General features: G+C 39.9%; 1 long non-coding RNA gene across 1 annotated transcript in view; it reads left to right on the forward strand.

Moving 5' to 3' along the window:
* Positions 1-24,942, forward strand: part of LOC125111851 (uncharacterized) — a 30,771-nt gene extending 5,829 nt beyond the window's left edge. The window contains exons 2-9 of the long non-coding RNA XR_007130960.1: positions 124-284; positions 5,166-5,200; positions 8,564-8,715; positions 16,877-17,073; positions 17,715-17,916; positions 18,158-18,244; positions 19,228-19,341; positions 23,715-24,942. This is a non-coding gene — a long non-coding RNA (uncharacterized LOC125111851). The remainder of the gene's footprint in view (positions 1-123; positions 285-5,165; positions 5,201-8,563; positions 8,716-16,876; positions 17,074-17,714; positions 17,917-18,157; positions 18,245-19,227; positions 19,342-23,714) is intronic.
* The last annotated feature ends 314 nt before the right edge of the window (positions 24,943-25,256 follow it).

Below are 25,256 nucleotides of genomic sequence, written 5' to 3' on the forward strand. Positions count from 1 at the left end.
TGTGAGTCCTTCTATAACCTCCTCCCACACTGACCCTGCTTGGCCATGTGACTTGCTTGTGCCAATGAGAAACTTGCAAGCATGTTGCCAACTTGCATCCTTGACTTCTTGGGTTTCCCACAGCTGCTATTCTGTAAGGAAGGTCTTGCTGGAGAGAGAGGCCGCCTGAACAGATGCTGTAGGATGAAACCCCACATGGAGGAAAACTGAGGCACCAAGCAGAGGCCCTGCTGAATGCAACAATATGGGACTTCAGTTGACACTCTGTGGAGTCACCAGCCCAGGTGACCTATAGAAACATGAGAAATAATCATTAATCATTATTATTTTAAGCTACTAAGTCGGGGTGGTTTGTTATGCAATAATAGATAACCAAAATAATTCTTACTCTTTTTTTTTTTTTGGTCTTTTTGCCTTTTCTAGGGCTGCTCCTGAGGTTCCCAGGCTAGGGGTCTAATCGGAGCTGTAGCTGCCAGCCTACGCCAGAGCCACAGCAACGCGGGAGCTGAGCCACGTCTGCGACCTACACCACAGCTCACGGCAACACCGGATCCTTAACCCACTGAGCGAGGCCAGGGATCAAACCCGCAACCTCATGGTTCCTCATCGGATTTGTTAACCACTGCGCCATGACGGGAACTCCAATAGTTCTTATTCTAAAGATGACAATATAATTTTTCCTAGAAATCCCCCAACTGCATTATATAACCTCCCCTTCCTTGGGTAAGGAAGAGGGTTCTCCACTGGGTGAGCCTGCAGCCCTCCCTTTGTTGTTGCTGCTTCCCTTGTGACGTAAACTGGCTGTGCTTCATGCCCTTTCTTTGCGCGGGTGTCCAAAGCTGCCTGTTTCATGGAGCACAAGTGATTTATTCACGGGGCTCAGAGGAAGAGCTCCACACTCCACCCTACTGCATCTTCCCTGGCAGGGAGACCTGGCTCAGTTTGACCTCTCCTTTTCCCTCCCACATCCCTGCAAAGTTGCCCCAGAGACTCCATCTGCTGGATTTCCCTAGTCTAGAGATGGAAAAAGGTGCTGGACAGAAAGCTTAAGCTCAGCCACCTCTGGCTGTTTCCAAGACAATCTTTGTACTTAGGGTATTTTATTCCAGAGTTTTCTAATGCAGAGTTTGTATTTTTCCCTTCCCTCCCTCCCTCCTTCCTACCCTCTCTCCATCCATCCTTCCTTTTTTCTTAACAGTAAGTATTAGAGTCACCAAAATGTTTATTAATGTACTTGCTTCCACTACTTCTTTCTGGGCTCATTTTCAGTTTGCAAAAAAGATCCTTTAGTTTTGTTTTTTTTCGTCAAAAACTTATTTTAATTTTAATTTTTTGGCTGTGTCCATGGCCTGCAGAAGTTCCTGGAGCAGGGAATGAACCCAAGCCAGAGCAGTAACCAAACCCCAGCAGTGACAATGCCTGATCCTTAACCACTGCATCACTAGGGAACTCTTCAAGCACTTATTACTACTAAACTTTCATAATCCTTTTATGGCTGAAAATGCTTTCGCTTTACACTTGTCAAAAGATAGTGTCATAAACTCCATTTCTCCCTCACATCTATTTTTGTCATCAATACCATGTATTTTAATTCTACATATATTTTAACCTCTGCAAGATATTACCATTGTTTAAATTATCAATCTTCATTTAGTTTTAACCATATATCTGCCATTTCATTGGTTTTTGTTTTTTCAATTTATTTATTTATTTGTGTAGTTTTAGGGCTGTACCTGTGGCATGTGGAAGTTCCCAGGCTAGGGGGTCTCGAATCAGAGCTCAGCTCCCAGCCTACACCACAGCCACAGCAGTGCTGGATCCGAGCTGCATCAGCAAACTACGCACCTTGTGGCAACGCGGGATCCTTAACCCACTGAGCAAGGCCAGGGATCGAACCCACATCCTTATGAACACTATGTCAGGTTCTTAACCCACTGAGCCACAATAAGAACTTCTCATTGTTTTTTTTTTTTTTGTCTTTTTGTCACTTCTTGGGCCACTCCCGCAGCACATGGAGGTTCCCAGGCCAGGGGTCCAATCAGAGCTGCAGCCGCCAGCCCACGCCAGAGCCACAGCAACGCGGGATCCGAGCCGCATCCGCAACCCACACCACAGCCCATGGCAACACCAGATCATCAACCCACCAAGCAAGGGCAGGGATCGAACCCGCAACCCCATGGTTCCTAGTTGGACTCGTCAACCACTGCGCCATGACGGGAACTCCCCTCATTGGTTTTTATATCTTGTGTTATTGAGCTTCAGTCAGGGATGATTTTCCTTTGCCTGGGGAACTCTCTTGGTATTTCTTTTGGTGTTGGTCAACTGACATTAAATTCCCGCAAATCTTTGTGTTATGTGAAAATGGCTTGATTTTACCTTCATTTTTAAAGGATATTTTAACTAGATATAACTTTCTAGGTTGCTGTTACTGTCCTTCAGATTATATTCCATTGTTTTCTGACTTCCACATTTTCTTTTGAAGGGTCAGCCATCAATTTTGTTGTTACTCCTTTCAAATTATTCATCTCCTCCTCTCCTTCTTCTTTTAAGACTTTTTTCTTTTTAACTTTTAATAGTTTTACTGTGATGTGTCTAAATTATAACTTTCTTTATATTTGTTTTGCTTGAGGTTTTTAGAGCTTTTCAAGTCTGTGGCACAATGTTTTTCACCAATTTTGGAACATACGCCAAGAGTATTTCTTCAAGAACAATTTTTGCTCTTTCTCTTTCTTCTCTCCCTTTGTTATAAACTACATATATTGATATTTTTATGGCTTAAAAGTCTGTTTTATGATTTTCTTTGTTTTCCATCATTTATCCCTGTTTAAATCTACATGATTTCTTCTTATCTGTTTTCCAATTCACTAATTATCTCTTCTATTGTGTCTAATTTTTTGTTAATCCTATATACTGAAGACTTTATTTTGGAAAAAATCTAAATTTCTTAAATCTTTAATTTCTAGGATTGCGATTTGATTTATTTATTTATTTATTTATTTTTTGTCTTTTTGTTGTTGTTGTTGCTATTTCTTGGGCTGCTCCCGCAGCATATGGAGGTTCCCAGGCTAGGGGTCGAATCGGAGCTGTAGCCACCGGCCTATGCCAGAGCCACAGCAACGTGGGATCCGAGCCGCGTCTGCGACCTACACCACAGCTCACGGCAACGCCGGATCGTTAACCCACAGAGCAAGGGCAGGGACCAAACCCGCAACCTCATGGTTCCTAGTCGGATTGGTTAACCACTGTGCCACGACGGGAACTCCTTGATTTATTTTTATACATTCCAGTTCTCTAATAAAATTCTCCACATTTTCATCTATTTTCTATATTATTCCCTTGATATTCTTGAACATACTGAGCTATTTTAAATTATATGTCTGATAACTCCAGGATGCGGATCTTCTGAGTTATCTATTTCTACTGTCTGTTTTTATTTTGTTTTTTTCAGTCATTCTGCCTAGTACATTTTTGGTTGAATGCCGGACATTGTATATGAAACTATTTAGAGACACTGGATGATGTTATCTTCCTCCAATGAGGATCATATTTTCTTTTTGAGCTCATTTAAGTAGATACTTTAAATTTCTGTTGATTCCCATCAGGCTTTGAAATGGTTGAAGGCTGGGTTTAAAGCTTTTGTAAACTTACCATGGTAAACTTTAACCTAGGAAATAGTCATTCAGAGGTCTTGGCTTGAAAACTGGCATATTGTCCAGAACTCCTTCTCCATTTCAGAGTCTGGACTCCTGATTTTTGTCTGTTGAGCTTCAAGAGACTGCACAAATCTCTGTTTATTCTTCCAACATCTTAACAACTGTTCTTTGTTTTTACTGCGATTGTTCCTTTTTCATCCCCCATTCTCTAGAGACTTAGGATTCAGAATATTCCTTGAGGCAAAATCCTTGCAGAATGTCATATTTGTTTCTCTCTGTGATTACCTTCCCTCTGGGATCCTGGCCACTCAAGTGTTGGCTGCTCTATTTGTCCTACATTCCAACTTTTGTCTTTCTTTCCCTCCATAGCTCTTGGCCACTGCTCTTTGCTGTACCTCTGTCTCCTAGCTATAAGATGGAAAATACCCTCAGAAGAAAAATTGGTGGAGAATTTTCTATTTATTTCAATTTGTTTCCCTTTCCTCTAGTATCTTGCCTTCCTTGGCCTAGCCATTTTCAATACTCTTCAGTATCTTCAAATCACTGACTTATTTTTGTATTTTACCTATGTTTATAATTGTTCTTGATTGGAGTGTTAATTTTATGAGATTCTCTAAAAAGCTTAATTTTAGTCTTAAAACCTAAAACTCTAAAGCCTATGCAGCCTTTTCATGTTAAAAGAACCATACCATTTCCAATTGCTATTTATTAGAGTCTCTTAGATTTTCAGTTTCTTGTTACATTAAGTAGTGATGGCTTTCAAAATTGTTCTCCTCTTGTGAGATAATCATGTGAGTGTTCACTGTGTATCTGTTTCTTCTATGACATCTATCTTAACACAAGAGTCTTCGAGTAGCAGCAAAATAAAAGCTGACCAATCAGTTAGTCGAGAGGGAGAAATACAGTTTCTTCTTAAGTAAATAATGCTGAATCAAATCCTTGCCTTTTGCCCATTTAGAATCAGGGGAGTGGCCTATAGTAGTGCGTTTTTGTTCTTAACTTTCTCTGGCCCTACTTTCTATAGTTCTTAGATAGTGGCTTATTATACTAGTGACTTTTCAAAATGCAATTGATACATCTTTGCATTGGCCACTAGAATAGGGTCATCATGATTTCTAACTTTTCTGTGTTTTGGCATCAGTGTGGTTGTCCATGATTCACTAGTTAAATGCCTGTCTTGTTTCAGGCACTGAGCATGCAATGGTAAACAAACAGACATATGGCTGTTCTAGTCTGTAATAAAAAATGACATGCCTCAGGAGGAGGAGGCAGGTAGAACTTAACCATTCTTTTTCCTAAACACTGCCAGGCTGCCCTGTCCTGATTTATGGTCTTCTCCCTCACTGCTTCTGAAATCATGTGCTTTGTACCGCAGTTTCCACATTGCATGCTGTTATTCTGTTTTAAGTGTTGATAACGTTTTTCCTTTCACGTTACATCTCTCTTCTCCATGGTAACTTCTTGAAGCTGCCAGAATGATGTAACTTTTTTTTTCTCTTCTTTTTTGCTCAGCTACTTCTGCACGGTTGCCAATGGAAACCAGATAAGTAAGTATTAAGTGTAATATTAATTTAAATATTCTGTGTTTGAATAGAGATGAAGTCTATGACTTTTTGACAGGTATTTCAAACTATCTTCAGGCTCTTGCTGCACTCACTTTAGGCCTTTTATTGGGATCCCAGGTTTTCCAGAGTGGGAGTTCCTGGAAGTCTACACGTCCAGAATATCACCAGATAGGGTGACATCCAAGAGGAGAAAGTCCAGGCAATGTTGTTGGCGAGGTTTGGGGGAGGACAAGCACTATGGCATATTTCAGATAGTTCTAATTGAAAAATGTACTGTAAAATGAGTAAGGACAGACCTTTACCTCATTCTTAATGGCTTTTGCTCTTGGTTCCCAGGTGGTAAAGAACTAGTGTTTGTAAAGAAAGGTCACTCACTGGATAAAGTCCGCTAATTCCATCCTGCTCAGCTTTCCCCTTCAATGAGCCAGTCGGTCTATTCTCAGCTTCCTAAATCTTCACTGACTTTAGTTCTTTGGTTTTGATTGGCTCTTTCTTTTTTTCTTTCTTTTGACCCTTAAAAAATTAAGTATTGTTGATTTATAGTGTTTTAGGTATATGCAAAGCAATTCAGTTATACATATATTCTTTTCTCAGATTCTTTGCTGTTATGTTATTACATGATATTGATATAGTTCCCTGTGCTATCCTGTAAGTCCTTATTGTTTGTCTATTGTATATATAGTAGTGTGTATCTGTTAATCCCAAATTCCTAATTTATCTCTCCCCTTCTTTCCCCTTTGATAACCATAAGTTTGTTTTCTATGTCTGTGAGTCTTTCTGCTTTGTAAATAAGTTCATTTGTATCATTTTTTTAGATTATGCATATAAATGATATCACATGATATATATGATATTTGTCTTTCTCAATCTGACTTAATTTACTTATTGTGGTAATCTCTAGGTCCATCCATGCTGCTGCCAATGGCATTATTTCATTCTTTCTAATGGCTGAGTAATATTCCATTATATGTGTCTTCTTTATCCACATCTGTCAATAGACATCCCTTGTCTTGGCTCTTGTAAATAGTGCTGCTATGAACACAGGGGTTCATGTATCTTTTTTTTTGTCTTTTTTTTTTTTTGTTGTTGTTGTTGTTGCTATTTCTTGGGCCGCTCCCACGGCATATGGAGGTTCCCAGGCTAGCGGTTGAGTCGGAGCTGTAGCCACCGGCCTACGCCAGAGCCACAGCAACGCGGGATCCGAGCCGCGTCTGCAACCTACACCACAGCTCACGGCAATGCCGGATCGTTAACCCACTGAGCAAGGGCAGGGATGGAACCCGCAACCTCATGGTTCCTAGTCGGATTCGTTAACCACTGCGCCACGACGGGAACTCCCATGTATCTTTTTTGAATTATAGTTTTCTCAGGATATATGTCAAGGAGTGGAATTACAGGATCATATGGTAACTCTCTTTTATTTTTTAAAGGAACCTACATACTGCTCTCCATAGTGGCTACACCAATTTCTCTCACCACCAACAGTGTAGGAGAGTTCCCTTTTCTCCATACCCTCTCCAGCATGTATTTTTAGACTTTTTGGTGGCAGCCATTCTTTTTTTTTTTTAATTACTAATATATTTAACCAAATATGTAAAAATATTATTTCAACATGTAATCTATATAAAAATTATTAATGAGATAGTGTAGATTCTCTTTGATTTTTATTCTCTTCAAAATATGGTGTGCATTTTACACTTACATCTCAATTCAAACTAGGCACATTTCAGTTGTTAAATAGCCACATGTAGCAGTGACTACTGTATTAGACAGTGCAGTTTTAGATTCTAGAGTGTATCTAGTTCTTTATCTTTTTTCATAAACATCACAAATAAGATCTTTTGTCACCATTAAAAGTCTGAATTTCAAACAGATTCTTGGCCTGGCAGCTCATATCCATCAGTTCATTCAACTTTAGCACCTGTCTCATCCCCAGTAGCTTTGCAAAACTGCTTCCTTCACCAGGAAGTCCAGTTCAAATTTGGGTTTCTTAAACATTTTTATTTTTTTAACAAAGGCATCATGGAATAGATAAATAGATTGACAAGCCTTTTCTTTATCTTTTCCAATGCTACCTGGAATCAATTTTTTGGCCACCTTTTTCAAGTCATATGTCTGCACCTCACAAATCATGTGTTTTTTTTTTTTTTTTTTGGTCTTTTTGCCATTTCTTGGGCCGCTCCCACGGCATATGTAGTTCCCAAGCTAGGGGCTGATTCAGAGCTGTAGCCTCCGACCTACGCCAGAGCCACAGCAACGCAGGATCCGAGCCGTGTCTGCAATCTACACCACAGCTCACAGCAATGCCAGATCATTAGCCCGATGAACAAGGGCAGGGACCGAACCTGCAACCTCATGGTTCCTAGTCAGATTTGTTAACCACTGCGCCACGACAGGAACTCCTCTCAGGTCATGTTTTCCGGGATGATGGCCATTCTTACCAGTGTCCGGTGGTACCTTGCTGTAGTTCTGATTTGCATTTCTCTAATAAATAGCAAATGTTAAGCATCTTTTCATGTGCCTATTGGCCATCTGTCTATCTTCTTTCAGAAGTGTCTATTTGGATCTTCTGCCCATTTTTCTTTATTGAGTTTTATGGTTTTTTTTAACTATTTGAGCTGTGTGAGCTGTTTGTATACTTTGGAAATTAATTCCTTATCAGTCCCTTCACTTGCAAATGTTTTCTCCCCTTCCTTAGGTTGTCTTTTCATCTTGTTTATGGTTTCCCTTGCTGCACAAAATCTTTTACATTTAATTGGATCTTATTTGTTTATTTTTGCTTTTGTTTCCATTACTCTAGGAGATGAATCTGGTTGACTCTTTCACATTGTGACAATTATTAACTAATTTCTTCTCCAGACTCCCCATTCTCTTCTCTGCTTTGCGTTGCTGGACCCCGTAAACCAGTTTTTGCTTTGAAAATAGGGGATGGTAGAGGGAAGCTAGAAGTCCGGAGGAAAAGGGAACTTGCTCCTTCCCGTTTGACCTCGTTGATCATCAAGTCATGATCAACAGTTGATTTGCTGTAGCACCATTTGGTTTCTGTTTGCAGTTTTTCCATATTACCAGTACTAGCCTTACTGCCAAGTCAGAGGTACTAACACCAACTGACAGCGTCCTTCATCAGAGGACTAAGTCCCAGCTCTGTGGAGCTCTTCCTCCAAGCCTCTGGATTTCAGTGTTTTCCATTTTCTCCTCATCCCGAAGAGCAGCCCTTACTTCCCTTAGTTACCATCTCTGTGATACCTTAGCTTCCATGTTTGCCTTTTCACTTCCCTGCAAACAGCTAACTCTTTACGTTAAATTCTCTCTGTTGGATAATTTGTGTGGTTTCTCTCTTTCAAGCTGGACTCTGACTGATGCAGACATGCCACCTTACGTCTTCTATGAGAAGGACCGTAGGTTTCTGGCACAGTCCAAGTGTCCAGAGGATTGTCAACACTCGTATCAATGGGCCCGTAGCTCCTGGATTCCAGCTGAGGAGCATGCGCTCTCGCGTAAGTCTTTGTACAAGGTCGTATGTAATCACTGATTTCTAAGGCATGGAAATTTCTAGTCATAAATAAAGCCCCAATGCAGGAAACTAGTGATAACATGGGGAAGGAGATTTGTTAAACACACTGAGCTTTCTTTTGATTTTTTTTTAATTTTTATTTTTAAGTTTACTGCTTTTTTTTTTTTTTTTGGTCTTTTCTACGGTCACTCCCGAGGCATATGGAGGTTCCCAGGCTAGGGGTTGAATTGGAGCTATAGCCACCAGCCTACGCCAGAGCCACAGCAACATGGAATCCGAGCCGCATCTGCGACCTACACCACAGCTCACGGCAACGCCAGATCCTTAACCCACTGAGCAAGGCCAGGGATCAAACCTGCAACCTCATGGTTCCTAGTCAGATTTGTTAACCACTGCGCCACGACGGGAACTCCCTTTTGATTTTTTTTTTACGGCTACAAATGGAAGTTCCCAGACCAGGGGTTTAATGGGAACTGCAACTGCAGGCCTACACCACAGCCACAGCGACTCAGGATCTGAGCCAGATCTGTGACCTACACCACAGCTCATGGCAATGCTAAATACTTAGCCCACTGATTGAGACCAGGGATCAAATCTGCATCCTCATGGATACTAGTTGGATTCATAACCCACTGAGCCATGACAGGAGCTCCTGATTCTTCAAGATAATAGAATGCTCCAATTGGACAAGGCTTGGAACTCAGTTGAAATCACATGCAGCTCAGGCTTTCATTATAACTAATGCTTAGCACTTGTCATAATGTATTATTAAATAATTACTTGAGTAATTTTAAAGTGTTTGGTTACCCAACCGCAGTGCTTCTTAAGGGCAGAGACTACGTCTGTTTTGTTCCTTTCCGTATTTCAAATTCATAGCACAGTGGCTGGCAGAAAGGTAGTCAAAAAATATTTGTCAAGTGAGAAACAGGAGGAAAAAAGGTAATTTACAGCCTAAAGAGCACAAGGAACGTATTGTATAATATGTCCCTCCTTGAGAGTCATCAGCTGGTCTAGATGCTCAGGACATCATTTTTCTCTACACACCCTCTTCTATTTAAGGCTCTCCACCACCCAGGGATAGAAGTTAGGGGGCAAGTTGGTCTGTATCAACTTCCTAGTAACCTTATATAAAATAGGACATAGTAGGCCCAAAAAGCTTTCTGCCAAAAACACCTAGAAATGCTGGGTAAAAATTAATAAGCATTGTTGTAAATACATTTCTGAGTTGGGCCTTGATTTTTTTAATCTATTTTGATAATTCTTACACCTTCTCCCTTTTTGGAGTGTTTAGCCCATTAACATTAAATGCAGTGATGGATAGTGTTTGATTTAAGTCTGGTGTTTTATTATTTATTTTTCTGTTTGTCTCCTCTGTTTTGTTTGTTTGTTTTGCTATTTCTTCACTTTCAACCCTCTTTGGACTATTTGAAAAAAAAATGTGGGGGGCAGTTCCCGTCGTGGCGCAGTGGTTAACGAATCCGACTAGGAACCATGAGGTTGCGGGTTCGGTCCCTCCCCTTGCTCAGTGGGTTAACGATCCGGCGTTGCTGTGAGCTGTGGTGTAGGTTGCAGACGCGGCTCGGATCCCGCGTTGCTGTGGCTCTGGCGTAGGCCAGTGGCCACAGCTCCGATTCAACCCCTAGCCTGGGAACCTCCATATGCCGTGGGAGCGGCCCAAGAAATAGCAACAACAACAACAAAAAAGACAAAAAGACAAAAAAAAAAAAAAATTGGGGGGGCTGCATGCATGGAATACAGAAGTTCCCAGGCCAGGGATCTAATCCAAGCTGCAGCTGAGACCTATGCAACAGCTGCAGCAATGCTGGATCCCTAACCCACTGTGCCTGGCTGGGGATCAGACCTGCACTCCAGGTCCTTAACCTGCTGTGCCACAGTGGAAACTCCCTGGATTATGTGAATTTTTTTTTTAGTTTTATTTTTATTTATCTCCCAGCTTTTTTCTTTCTTTTCTTTCTTTCTTTCTTTTTATTTCTTTCTTTTTTTTTTTTTTTGTCTTTTTAGGGCCACACTCATGGAGGTTCCCAGGCTAGGGGTTGAATCAAAACTGTAGCTGCCAGCCTATACCACAGGCACAGCAATGCAGAATTCAAGCCATGTCTGTGACCTATCCCACAGCTCACAGCAACTCCGGATCCTTAACCTGCTGAGCAAGGCCAGGGATTGAACCCATGGATATTAGCCAGGTTCGTTAGTGCTGAGCCATGATGGAATCTCCTGGCTTTTTTTTTTTTTTTTTTTGGTCTTTTTGCCATTTCTTGGGCCGCTCCTGCGGCATATGGAGGTTCCCAGGCTAGAGGTCTAATCGGAGCTGTAGCCGCCAGCCTATGCCAGAGCCACGGCAACGCAGGATCCAAGCCATGTCTGCGACCTACACCACAGCTCACAGCAACGCCGGATCGTCAACCCACTGAGCAAGGGCAGGAATTGAACCCGCAACCTCATGGTTCCTAGTCGGATTCGTTAACCACTGTGCCATGATGGGAACTCTGGACTCTCCTGGCTTTTTAAGTATACTTTTTTTTTGCATTAATTACTAGCTGTTCACTCCAAATATTATAATACATATCATTAGCTTTTCACAGTCTGTTTGGATTTAATATGCCATGTCACAAAAAATGTATAAATCTCCATTTGTGTAGTACACATTATAAACTCTGGAAGATGATGTTATAATTTTTGCCCTTTTTTTTGTTTATGCTTTTTTTTTTTTAGGGCCAAACCCGTGGCATATGGAGGTTCCTAGGCTAAGGGTCCAATTGGAGCTACAGCTGCTGGCCTCCACCACAGCCACAGCCAGGCAGGATCCGAGCTGCATCTGTAACCTACACCACAGCTCACCAGATCCTTAACCCACTGAGCAAAGCCAGGGATCGAACCTGCAACCTCGTGGTTCTTAGTCAAATTTGTTTCCGCTGCACCATGGTGGGAACTCCTTGCTTTTTATTTTAAATAGATTATATTTAAAAATAGCCAAATAGGAGTTTCTGTTGTGGCACAGCAGAAACGAATCCGACTAGGAACCATGAGGTTGTGGGTTCCATTCCTGGCCTTGCTCAGTGGGTTAAGGATCCGGTGTTGCTGTGGGCTGTGGTGTAGATCGCAGATGCAGTTTGGATCCTGAGTTGCTGTGGCTCTGGCATAGGCCAGCAGCTACAACTCCAATTAGACCCTTAGCCTGGGAACCTCCATATGCCACGGGTGCGGCCTAAAAGGACAAAAGACAAAAAAATAAAGTGAAATATATATTTATCAGATATTTACCATTCCTGATGGCTCTAATCCATTCCTGAGGATCTAAGCTTCCCTTTGATGTCGTTTCTCTGCAGTTTGATGCTCTCCCTTTACCATTTGTTAATAATGTATGTCCGGTGGTGACGAAATATCCTAATTTAACTTTATTTGAAAACATTTTCAGTTTTCTTTAATTCTCGTAGGAGATTTTGGCTACATCCAGCATGTCACGTTGATAGTGTCATTCTTTAAGCGCTTGAAAAATATTGCTCACTATTTTATGACCCTCATCCTTTCTGGAAAAGTTCGAAGTCATTACATACTCTTTCCTCTAGTATGTGATGTATTCGGGTTTTTTTGTTTTTGTTTTTCTGGCTGCTTTCACAATTTCCCCTTTATTTTTGGTTTCAGTAGTGTATTGGTTATCTTTTGCTGTTTAATACATTATTTCAAAACTTACCAGCTAAAACAAAATGCATTTATTATCTCACAGTTTTTATGGGTCAGGAATCCAGAATTGGGGCACAGCTTTCTGACTTTCTCACACCTTCCAGTCTTCTCAGGTTTGACTGTGAGGAGTCTGCACGGAATTCTGTCCTATGATTGATGCCAACATTCAGTTCCTTGTGGGCTGTTGGCAAGACGTCTGGGTTTCTCATGACCTGTTAGCCAGAGGCTTCCCTCGGTTCCTTGCCACACGGTCCTCTCCACAGAGCATCTCACAGCACAGCAGGTTGTCTCATGAAAGCAAGCAAGGCGCAAGGGTTGAGAGAGAGACAGAGCAGAGAGAGACATCGCACTATGAAAAGTCAGAAGTTTTGTTACCTAATCATAGAAGTTATATCTGTATTTCATTCCTCAAACATAAGTCACAAGATTCAGGTCACACTCAAGGGGAGGGATTACACAAGGGACTAAATCTCTGGAGGTTGCAGTCATTTGGAAACACATCAGAAACTGTCTGTCTCAACCAATTGAGCTATAATATATCTAGACATGATTTTCTTTGTATTATCCTGATTGGGGTTTGATAAGCTTCTTGAATCTGTAAATGTATGTCTTTTACCAAGTTTGGGAAGTTTGTTTGTCATCATTCCCTCACATTTTTTTCACTAGCCCATTCTCACGCTTCTCTCTTTTTGAAATTCCAGTCACCAGAACTTTTGGAATTATCCCTCAGATTCCTAAAGGTCTGTTAATTTTTTTATGATGTTTTTTCTTCTGTTTTCTGATGGGGTAATTTATATTCATTTAACTTGAATTTGACTGACTCTTTCTATTCTCATCTTTGTTGTACTATTAGGTCCACCCAGTGAATTTTTTTATTTCAGATACTGTATTTTTCAGCTCCTTTTGAAAGTATGCAGTGATACTGCAGCCTTTCTTAGGCATTCCTCTTAAATTTTTTTTAATACAGTCATAGGCTGAAAAAATGGAAGTAGTCAGACCTCCCATAACCTCTGGAAAGGCAGCTGCTTAGAAGATATTCAACAAATGTTTGCTGATTTGAATTTAATTGTAACAAAGCAAGTGAAAGCAATACCCAACTATAGGAAGCCCAGGAAGGAAGCAGGAAACACAAGGTGTCATCACTGACTTGTGTTGGGAAGTCAGGAACACTGATAAGTTTGATTGCTGGAGTACGAAATAGGCGTGTATATCTTTTTTTTTCTTTCTTTTTAGGGCCACACCCAAGGCATATGGAGGTTCCCAGGCTAGGGATCGAATCAGAGCTGTTGCTGCCAGCCTACACCACAGCCACAGCAACGCCAAATCCGAGCCACGTCTGCAACCTACACCACAGCTCATGGCAACACCAGATCCTTAACCCACTGAGCAGGGCCATGGATTGAACCTGGAACCACATGGTTCCTAATCGGATTTGTTTCCACTGTGCCACCCCAGGAACTCCAGGAGTGTCTGTCTGAACTCGCAGACCAGGGAGCTTTTAAATCTGTGTGGTAGGCAGACTATAAAGTTGCTCCATGACCTCTGTCTCCTGGTGTTCACACCTTTGTGCAGTCCCCTCCTCTTGAGTGTAGACAGGACTGAAGACTTGCTGGTAACCAATGAAGAATGACAAAAGTCATGGGGTGTTGCTCCCATGACTAAGTTGTGTTAAGTAAGGCTCCATCTCGCCAGCAGGCTCACTTTACAGGTTCTCTTTACCGGCCTGGTGAAGTAAATGACCACACTGGGGAAACCTACATGGCAAGAAACTACAGGTGGCCTCCAGCCTCTTACTGGGCTCTCGGTCTTATGACCACAAAGCACTAAATTCTGCCAACTGTTTGAATGATTTTCCTTCGGTTGAGCTTCCAGATGAGAACATAGCCCAGCTAACACCTTGATTGCAGCCTTGCAGAGGACAAAGCTGAGCCATTCCTAGACTCCTGCCCCACAGAACTCTGAAATAATAATGTGTGTTTTCTTAAACCACTAAATTTGTGGTGATCCTTATGCAGCAATAGAAAAGGAATATCATCTGCATTCTTGCCGAATTTTACTACCTTTTATTTTGTTGAAGTGGAGTTTTGTAACTGATGTTCATATTTAATATCTGCTTGAGTTTTGAAAATGAAATATTTTGAGAGCAGCAATTTTGTAGCATAATTGCAGGAACAATAGGACTCTAGGGAAGCCATAAGAAAAGCATTTTTTTAATGATCTGGTGCCAGAAATTCCACTCTTGGGAATTTGTCTATAGAAATTTTTAATAGCTATTGACAGATTATTCTTCAAAAAGGCTATTATAAGTCACATTTCCACCGAGAACGTATGCGTGCCATTGTTTCCAATGTCCCTGTAATGGATTACTCTTATCCATCTGTTTTAGTTTGCTGGGGCTGCCGTAACAAGGTACCAGAGACTGGATGGCTTAAACAACTGAAATTTATTTTCTCACATTTCTGAAGGCTGGAGGTCCGAGACCAAGTTTTTTTGATAGGCTTGCTCTCTTCTGAGGCCTCTCTCCTTGGCTCGTGGGTGGCTGTCCTCCCCCTGTGTCTTCATAGGGTCTTTACTATGTGTGTTTTATGTCCGAATTTCCTCTTTATATAACAATACCAGCCATCCTGGATAAAGGCCCACAACCAATGACCTCATTTTAACTAAATGACCTCTTGAATAAAGACCTTATCTCCAAATATGGTCATGTTCTGAGGTACTGAGGGTTAGGACTTCAACATATGAATTTTGGGGATGGGACACAGTTCAGCCCATAATACCACCCTCTATGTTTCAGCTTTAATATCACTTTCTCAGGGAAGTAGTTCCTGATCCTGTTACATATATATTCCTGCACTTCTTCATGACATAGTTGTAATATTATCTCATTTTTGTAAAACAAACTGTGATGATCCTCCTTTGTGTAAATGTTTGTATATTTGTGTATAATAAAAAAATGGAGAAGGGCATAAAAAGATACAATCTCAATTGATCACATTGGTTGCATGGGGTTTGGAGGGGAGGGTATAGTAAGAAGAGTGGGAGAGAGACAGTAAACAAGCGAACAGAAAAAAATACCCCAAGGAGTTCCCGTCGTGGCACAGTGGTTAACGAATCTGACTAGGAACCATGAGGTTGCAGGTTCGATCCCTGGCCTTGCTCAGTGGGTTAAGGATCCGGTGTTGCCGTGAGCTGTGGTATAGGTCTCAGACACAGCTCGGATCTGGTGTGGCTGTGGCTGTGGCACAGCTGGTGGCTACAGCTCTGATTCAACTCCTAGCCTGAGAATCTCCATATGCTGTGGGTGTGGCCTTAAAAAGACAACAACAACAAAAAAAGTTTTTTTCATTGCCTACCTATTTTTAAAAAGTTTTTTTCCATTTCCTGCCTATTGCTGTATGGACAAAGAATGACCAACTCTGAGTGACAGTGGGCCATAAACATTTCTTTCTCTTCTATATCTGTGGCTTGGCTGGGCCAGCAGGGAAGGCATCACTCCTCGTGGCTCTTACCCTCCTCCTGGGGTCAGCAGAAAGGCTGGAGCAGCTCTTCTCACTGAAGGGTCAAGAGGTCAAGTGGAGGCGTGAGAAGCATCTTCAGGCCTATGCTTGACACTGGCACATTGTCCCTTGTTGGCCTAAGAGAGTGACAAAGACAAGAAATGGGGAAGTGCACTCTATACATGGACATGGTGATAGGAGAGGGGATTCATAGCTCTGATCTAATCTCTCTCTCTCTACATCTGTGTACATGTACGTATCTACATTTATCCATCTATATCCATCTATCTCTACAGCTACAGGTATATACATTATCTATTTATCTCTACATCTGCCTATCCATCTACATCTATATGCATCTGTCTGTCTCTACATCTACATACAGGCATATATCTACACTTATCTATCTATCCATCTACATATATCTGTCTATCTACATCTATTTATCTGTCTATCTATATATTTAGAGATATTCATTTCTATGTGTATACAAAGAGTTTTAAAAAAGGATAGACCACAAATTAATGGGAGTTTTGTGAACATGGTAGATTTTAAAATCATTTTTATTTTTTGTTCTTTAAATTTTTGCCATGCGTACCCTGCTTGGTGTAATCTTATAACAACAATAAAGACATTTTATTGCGGAATTAAAGTAATTCTTTCAGATGAGGGGCTTCTGGGGAGAAGAAAGAGCTGTCTAAGCAGAGGAAGCCCTCCAGAGTCAGGTCAGCTTTACCCAGAGCCATGAATCTAAAAATAACTTAAGCAAAATATTTTCTGTCGTCGTGCAAAACCGCATAAGTTGAGTCATGTAGGTACTCAGCTATAACTTGCTATGTTATCATCCTCACTTAATTTGATCATCCTAATTTAATAATTATCTTATAATCTATAAGAAAACAAAGCAGTGGATCCCCAGAACCTAATTGATCTCTAATCCCTCAGGGAGCTTTTCAAATTGGGTAGATTTCAAAGCAATAAGTGGAGGTAAACCAAAGCAGACAGAGGCCCTCCAACAAGCTTGTCAAGTTTGTCTCAATGTGGAGAAGCAAAACCAAACTGACAGATTCTTAACAATCTGGACCAATTTTCAAGATCTCTCTCTTACAGCCAAAGGAATTTGAAATTTACACCAATCCAAGGTAAAGTAATTTCCTCCTTGTGTTTCACATGGGTAAAATGGGCTGAGAAAAGTAAACCTAAATCGAAAGTACAAGAGTACATATTTCTTATCCTCTTGCCCTTGTCATGGGCTGGAAAATTCCATCTCCATCCATTGCCTCTTAAAGATCTCACTTGCTCAATTTTGGATGGAGTCTTACACTCCAAGCTATAAAAGATAAACAAAATCCTGTCATGTACATCCCAATTTTTAGCCACAGATTTGACCAATTTGTCCCTTGTGTCAATATTTAGGAGTGCCAAGAAGAAAGTGCAGAACAAATAAAAATGTGATTAGAATTGCAAATGAAAACAGAAGTCACCAAACTCAGACTAGTGTCTGGTTCTATTGAAATGTGCTGACTCTGGTCTGGGGGAGCGCCACTGCACTGCGGCTGGACCCGGGGACTTCATGGCCCTTTCCCTCCCTCAACTTTTCCATCCATTATTCTTTCCTCACGGCTTGCCACTCACCACTATATTAAAGTGGTGATGTCTTTGAAAACAAAACAAAACAAAACTTCCAGTTCTCCCGGAGAGAGTCCATGAAATACTCAAGCTCAAAGCTGCTTTCCCTCTCGAGCAGCAGAAACCTAACCACATGAATTTCACTTCTCTTTAGGTTGTTTTGGAGACTATTTTTGTGGACCAAATTTACTCAGAAGTTTTATGAAAACAGCTACACATTCACTTCCAACTTGAACTAGTGAAGTGCTTTAAAATCCTTTAAATCTGATAAACAATGAGATCCTGCTGTCTAGCCCTGGGAACTATATCTAGTCACTATGACGGAGCGTGACGGAGGACCATGTGAGAAGATGAAGGTATGTGTGTATGTGTGACTAGGTCCCTTTGCTGTGCAGTAGAAAACTGACAGAACACTGTAAACCACCTATAATGGAAAAAATAAAAATTCCTTAGATAAAAAAAAATAAAATCCTTTACATTTATGTGAACCAGGTGGCCAGTTAGCTTAGTTGGTTAGCATGTGGTGCTAGTAAATTTATGTGAAGTGTGGCTAAATGTAGTCTGCTAATTCAGTGAATGTGTGCAATTTGTTTTCAGATTTTGATGGTTTCAGTTTTGTTCCAGTGTCAGGTGAGACTGCCACAATTAACACAGTCCTAGGAATAAAAAGATGAGTCCATTTACGTAAGTATTTTTGTGTTATATTCAGTCTCACTGAAAAAAGAGCTTTTTCTTCTGATAAAGGAAGGGCAGTTTGGGAAGAACCACATCAGTGATGCCTATGGGTTAAAAAGATGTTAACGCGGCCTGTCATCTGAGGCTTTGAAATGTGGGTGGGGGGGAGGAAGCAGAATGCTTTAGGTGATTATTTTAACAATATGTTAAGCCATACTCTTGTTCCAGTTTCCAAGACAGTGACCCAGAAAGGGATAAAAGAAGGAAAAGAAAGATTCAGCCAAAGAGCCATTTTGGAATGTTTGACAGCTGGGTTCCATGGCAGCATCCCTCCCATTGCTCTTCCTAATTCAAGCCCTTGAAAGCATCTTGTTTCTCAAACAAACAAACAAACATACAGACAAAATTTTATTTTGCCTTAAGGAAGTCCAAGGAGTTTATCTTTTAAATGCTGCAGACTTAACCAAAATTCCAGGAAAAGAAGCAGAGCAATTCAGATTACTTTCATTGTTTTAAGGGGACCAATGAGAGTATTGGGGACTGAATGATTCTCCCTCCAAAATACCTCATGTGATGGTATTTGGAGGCGAGGTCTTTGAGAAATAACTGGATACAGATAAAATCATGGAAATGGGACCTGCATGGTGAGATTGGTGTCTTTATTTATTTATTTATTTATTTATTTGTCTTTTTGCCATTTCTTGGGCCGCTCCCGCGGCATATGGGAAGTTCCCAGGCTACGGGTCTAATCGGAGCTGTAGCTGCCAGCCTACGCCAGAGCCACAGCAACGCAGGATCCGAGCCATGTCTGCGACCTACACCACAGCTCACGGCAACGCCGGATCATTAACCCACTGAGCAAGGCCAGGGACCGAACCCTCAACCTCATGGTTCCTAGTCGGATTCGTTAACCACTGTGCCACGACGGGAACTCCTGAGATTGGTGTCTTTATAAGAAGAGAAAGATATAATAGAGTTCTTTTTCTCTCCAGCATAAGAGCAAGAAGATAGCCATTGACGAGCAGCAAGAGGGTCCTCACCAGAAGCTGAATCTACTAGCACCTTGACCTTGGACTTCCTGGCCTACTGAACGCTGAGAAATAAAGGTCTTAAGTCTGTGGTATTTTGTTATGAGTCTGACCTGATTCATACAGATAGGTTTAAGAGAGAAGTAGTCATGGGACGTAATCCTAGAAGGACGTGAGGGAGCATGTAGTCAGAGCCTAACAGAAATAAAGGTAGAATGAGTACAAGTGAATCAGCTGGTCGTGTGAGATCCAAAAGTAAAAGGAATGTATAAGACTTCTACTTCCGGTCATTACTGGAATAATTGAATTTCCTCTCCTACTTACAATAAGAAAATCAGACAAAACATGTTTTTAAGATTTTTCTTTATTTTTGGTTTTCAACAGTTTGACTCTAATATGCTAACTAGCTGTGGTTTTCATTGTATTTATGCTGCTTGGGGTTTGTTGAGCTGACTGGATCTGCAAATTAATATTTTCCACCAAATATGAGAAAATTTCAGCTGTTATTCATAAAATAGTTTTCCTAACCCATCCTCTCTCTTCTTTTATTCTGGGACTCCAATTACATTGGCTCTATAGGTTTTTGAAATGGGTCAATATTTTTTTCTTTGTTCTTCATATTGGATCATTTCTTTTGATCTTTTTAGAGTTCCTTGAGTCTTTCTTCTGCCATCTCAGATGTGAACTGTCCATTTTTATCATTCTGCTCTTCACTTTATTTCTATTTGTTCTCTCTCTCTCTCTTTTTTTTTTTTGTTTTTTTGTCTTTTCTAGGGCCACACCCACAGCATATGGAGGTTCCTAGGCTAGGGGTCTAATCAGAGCTGTTGCTGCCGGCCTACACCAGAGCCACAGCAACATGGGATCTGAGCCATGTCTGCGACCTACACCACAGCTCACAGCAACATTGGATCCTTAACCCACTGAGGGAGGCGAGGGATCGAACCCACAACCTCATGGTTCCCAGTCAGATTCGTTTCCATTGCACCACGACAGTAACTCCTCTATTTGTTCTTAAAAAAATCATTTTCCCATGTCTTTGGGACTTATGTTTCTAAATATATGTTTTTCACGAAATTTAGGGAATTTTTAGCCATTATTTCTTCAAACGTATCTTCTGCTTCATTCACTGTTTTCCTTCTGGGATTCCAATTATATACATTAAACTGCTACTTTCTTTTAAAAAGCATATTATTTAAAGCAAAAAATAGTAACATTGCAAAGTGGGATTTATAACATATTCGACAATAAAATATATCACAAAAATGGCACAAAATCTGGAGGGATAGGAATGGAATCATACTGTATGTTCTCTTACGTTGTATATTATTAACCTAATTACGTTGTAGTGAGTTAAAGGTACACAGTGTAATTCCTAGAACGACCACTGAAAATAATTCAAAGATCTGTAGCTAAAAGCAAACAGAAACAATAGAATTGAAATGTAATAAAAATATTTGAGTAATCCAAAAGAAAAAGGATGAAGATGTGGAATAACAGATGGGGCATATAGAAAACTAAAAGCAAGATGATAAATTCAATCCCAACTATCATATTAATAATTATATTCACTGTAAATGGATTAAACACTTCAATTAAAAGGAAAATATTGCCACAATGGATTAAAAAAAGACCCTATTGTGTACAAGAGGATGTACTTTAAATATAAACACACAGAAAAATTCAAAGTAAAAGGATGAGAAAAGATACACCATGGAAACATTAAATATAAGAAAATAGTTGTTATTATATTGATATCAAAGTAGACAAAGATAAGAAATGTCACCAGAGATAAAAAGAACATTTTCTTTAACTGAAGTATAGTTGATTTACAATATTGTGTTAGCTTCTAGTGCACAGCAAAGTAATTCAGGTATATATATATATATATATTCAGATTCTTTTCCATTATAGGTTATTACAAGATATTTAATATAGCTCCCTATCTATACAGTAGGACCTTACTGTTTATCTATTTTACATATAGTAGTGTGTATCTGCTAATACCAAGATCTTAATTTATCCCTCCTCTACCTACTTTGTGCTTTGGTAACCATAAGTTTGTTTTCTATGCCTGTGACTCTCTTTCTGTTCTGTAAATAATTTCATTTGTATTGTTTTTTAAGATGCTACAAATAAGCGATATCATATGATATTTGTCTTTCTCTGCCTGACTTACTTCACGTCATATGATAAACTCTAGGTCCATCCGTGTTGGTACAGATAGCATTGTTCCATTCTTTTTTATGGCTAATATTCCACTGTGTGTGTGGCTATATACCATGTCATTTTTTTTTTTTTTTTGTCTTTTTGCCATTTCTTGGGCCGCTCCCGCGGCATATGGAGGTTGCCAGGCTAGGGGTTGAATCGGAGCGGTAGCCATCGGCCTACGCCAGAGCCACAGCAACGCAGGATCCGAGCCGCGTCTGTGACCTACACCACAGCTCACGGCAACGCCGGATCCTTAACCCACTGAGCAAGGCCAGGGATCGAACCCGCAACCTCATGGTTCTTAGTCGGATTCGTTAATCACTGCGCCACGATGGGAACTCTTTTTTTTTTTTTTTTTTTTTTCCATGTCATCTTTATCCATTCTTCTGCCAGTGGACACTCAGGTTTCTTCCATGTCTTAGCTACTGAAAATAGTGCTGCTATGAGCATTGGGGTGCATGTATCTGTTTGAATTAGAATTTTCATCTATTAGAGTTTTTAATGGTAAAATGTTCCTCTTTTACCATATGATCCAGCTGAAACATTTTATAATGATAAAATATCAATTAATTAGTAAGACAGAAAAGTCCTAAGCATCTATAAACCTAATAACAGAACTTCAAAATGTGAGAAGCAAAACTGGCAGAGCAGAAGGGAGAAATAAGTGAATCCATAATGTTTAACATCCTTGTCTCAATACTTAAATGGATAAAACAAACAGACAAAAATCAATAAGATGATGAAGACAGGTCAACCAACTTGATTTGATTAAAATTTATAAAGGAGTTCCCTTCGTGGCGCAGTGGTTAACGAATCCGACTAGGAACCATGAGCTTGCGGGTTCGGACCCTGGCCTTGCTCAGTGGGTTAAAGGATCCGGCATTGCTGTGAGCTGTGGTGTAGGTTGCAGACGTGGCTTGGATCCCGAGTTGCTGTGGCTGTGGTGTAGGCCAGCAGCTCCAGCTCTGATTGGACTCCTAGCCTGGGAACCTCCATATGCCATGGGAGCAGCCCCAGAAAAGGAAAAAAAAAATAAATAAATGAATTAATAAATAAAAAGTAAATAAAATTTATAGATTATTTCACCCAATAACTGCAGGATATGAATTATTTTAAAGTGAATATAGAATGGTTGCCAAGTATTCCCATATTCTGGATCACAAAAAAAATAATTATCAATGTATTTCAAAAGGTTGAAACCTTACAGAATATATTCTCAGAATATGATGGAATTAAATTAGAAATTAATTACAAATAAGATGTCTAAATAAACTTCAGATATGTGGAAATTAATAAATTTTTCTATAATCCATACATAAAAAAAAGACAATCATGGGGGAATAAAAACATTTTAAACTGAACGATAATAAAGAATAACACATTAAAGTTATGGAAAATGCTTATTTTTTAATGTTTTTGCTAGAAAATGTCAAAATTCTCAAATCAGTGATCTCAATTTCTACTGTAAGAAGCTGGAAAATCAGGGACAAATTAAAGCCAAAAAAGTGCAAGAAAAAATTATGAGTAGAAATCAATAAAATAGAAAAAAGTATAAGCAATAGAAAATAAGTAACAGTTGAAGTTTCGCTTTTTGAAAGAAGTAATGAAATTGACAAAAAATAAAACAAATTTTTAAAAGCAGGAACAAAAGAGGGCATATCACTAAATAGATTCTACAAATGCTAATGAAATATGTGGGTGATAGAAATATTCTATATCATAATTGTTATTTTGTTACACAGTGTGTACATTTGTTAAAATTCATGGAATTGTACACTACAGATCTATGCATTTCACTGAAAGTGTTTTGCCTTAACTAAAAAAAAACTAGGGAGTTCCCCTTGTGGCTCAATGGAAACAAACCCAACTAGTATCCAGGAGGATGTGGGTTCGATCTCTGGCCCTGCTCAGTGGGTTTAGGATCCAGCATTTCAATGACTTGGCATTGCTGTGGCTGTGGCATAGCAGCTCCAATTTGACCCCTAGCTTGGGAACTTCCATATGCCACACCATCAGCCCTGAAAAAAACAAACAAACAAAAAACAAAACAAAACAAAAACCCCCAAACACTAAACAGAATGTATCATACTCTCAGTTGGCTTCTTTCTTCCTTTTTTGTGTACACTTTTTGTGCAAAACCAGGTTTAGTAAGACTGGAATTTATTCAACATTCTCTAACTTGCAGATGCAGTCATTTTGTAGTTACTGTAATTACATGTTCTTATTTCCTTTCTTCCTAGATTATAAGCTCTTTAAGAAAAGACTACCTCCTCTGTACACCGTGTTCCGAGGACCTCATGTGGTACCATGAACTCTGTGGGTGCTTGACAGTTACCTGGGTTATTTCTTGACTTTCAGCTATTGATCGAAATTAAAGCAAGCAGAGCTAAACCAAGACAGAGTCAAATATCAGGCATTTAAGAGGGCGAATTAGAGCATGGCTATAAGTGTTTATGTGAGTGTTTGTGCATATAGAGCTCTCTGTTCCAAAACAGATGAACAAGAATTTGGTTTCATTTCACATTAGCTATTTCTTTTCTCTTTCTTAGGGGTATGATTGAAACTTCCCATCTTTTCACAGGTCTGCAGAGTCACCTCAGAAATGTTACTTTGTTATGTTATAACAAATCTTTAACAAAGTTAAATATTGCTATGACCTACTTCCTTGTCAGAAGCTTCATGAACAGAAATAAAATCACAAAAAGAAATCACACAGATTCCATAGGAAAAAATTCCCTAATGTCAGTTAAATAGTTCAATATGTATACAAGTATATACAACACTTTCTTGGTAAACATTAATTAAATGAACAAAAGATGGGAGTTCCTGTCGTGGCGCAGTGGAAACGAATGCGACAAGGAACCATAAGGTTGTGTGTTTGATCCCTGGCCTTGCTCAGTGGGTTAAGGATCTGGCATTGCCGTGAGCTGTGGTGTAGGTCGCAGAATCAGCAGTCAAATCTAATAGTGTGGATAAGGTTAACCTCTAAGAGAATGACTTTGGGGGGACAGAATGAATTAAGAGGGCAGATGGGAGAAGGAGAAAGAAGTGGAGGAAAAACCTGGGTGAGAAGGACTTATTTTTAAGGCCTCAGAAGCTGGAACTCCTTTTTTCAGGGGCCATATGCTCCTTTCTTTCATTCTCAGTATTTCTTGCACATTGATTTGTAACCAGGTGCTCTGCAAGGCTCCATGACTGTTGAGACAGCCCCTGCCCTTGGAGCAGCCTGGGATTTGTGGGGATACTGCAGGTGTGTGTGTACAAACTGCCTCATCTTTCTGGACATTCTGCCACTTCTGTCTTACTGAGTTTGCGCAGTTATGGAACTAGTGTTCTGCCCTCCTCAGATTTCACACTCCGATGAAGAAACATACCATGTCTTAGAATTTCATCTTTTACTTTGGACAGCACTGTGACACTGATTCTTTTGTTTGTTTGTTTGTTTAGTTCTGAAGAGTGCAAAATTATGTGTATGTATTTTTTAATTTTTTGATTCTTTTTTTTAAATTGAGGTGTAGTTGATTTACAATGTGTTAATTTCTGCTGTACAGCAAAGTGATTCATACACACACACACACACATACACACACACTTTTTAAAAAATATTCCTTTCCATTATAGTTTATCATAGGAAGATATTGAATTTGTACTATAAGCTTGGATATAAATATTGATTTAAGGGATGGTAAAATATTACCATATAATGAAGTTAAAGTGCTTTGCAATATTTAGCAAGTACAATACTTTGTTATTATACTACTACAAGTTTATTTATATTTATA

The sequence above is a fragment of the Phacochoerus africanus genome, chromosome 11 (genome assembly GCF_016906955.1).
Source record: "Phacochoerus africanus isolate WHEZ1 chromosome 11, ROS_Pafr_v1, whole genome shotgun sequence".
In the NCBI taxonomy this organism is placed as follows: Eukaryota; Metazoa; Chordata; class Mammalia; order Artiodactyla; family Suidae; genus Phacochoerus; species Phacochoerus africanus.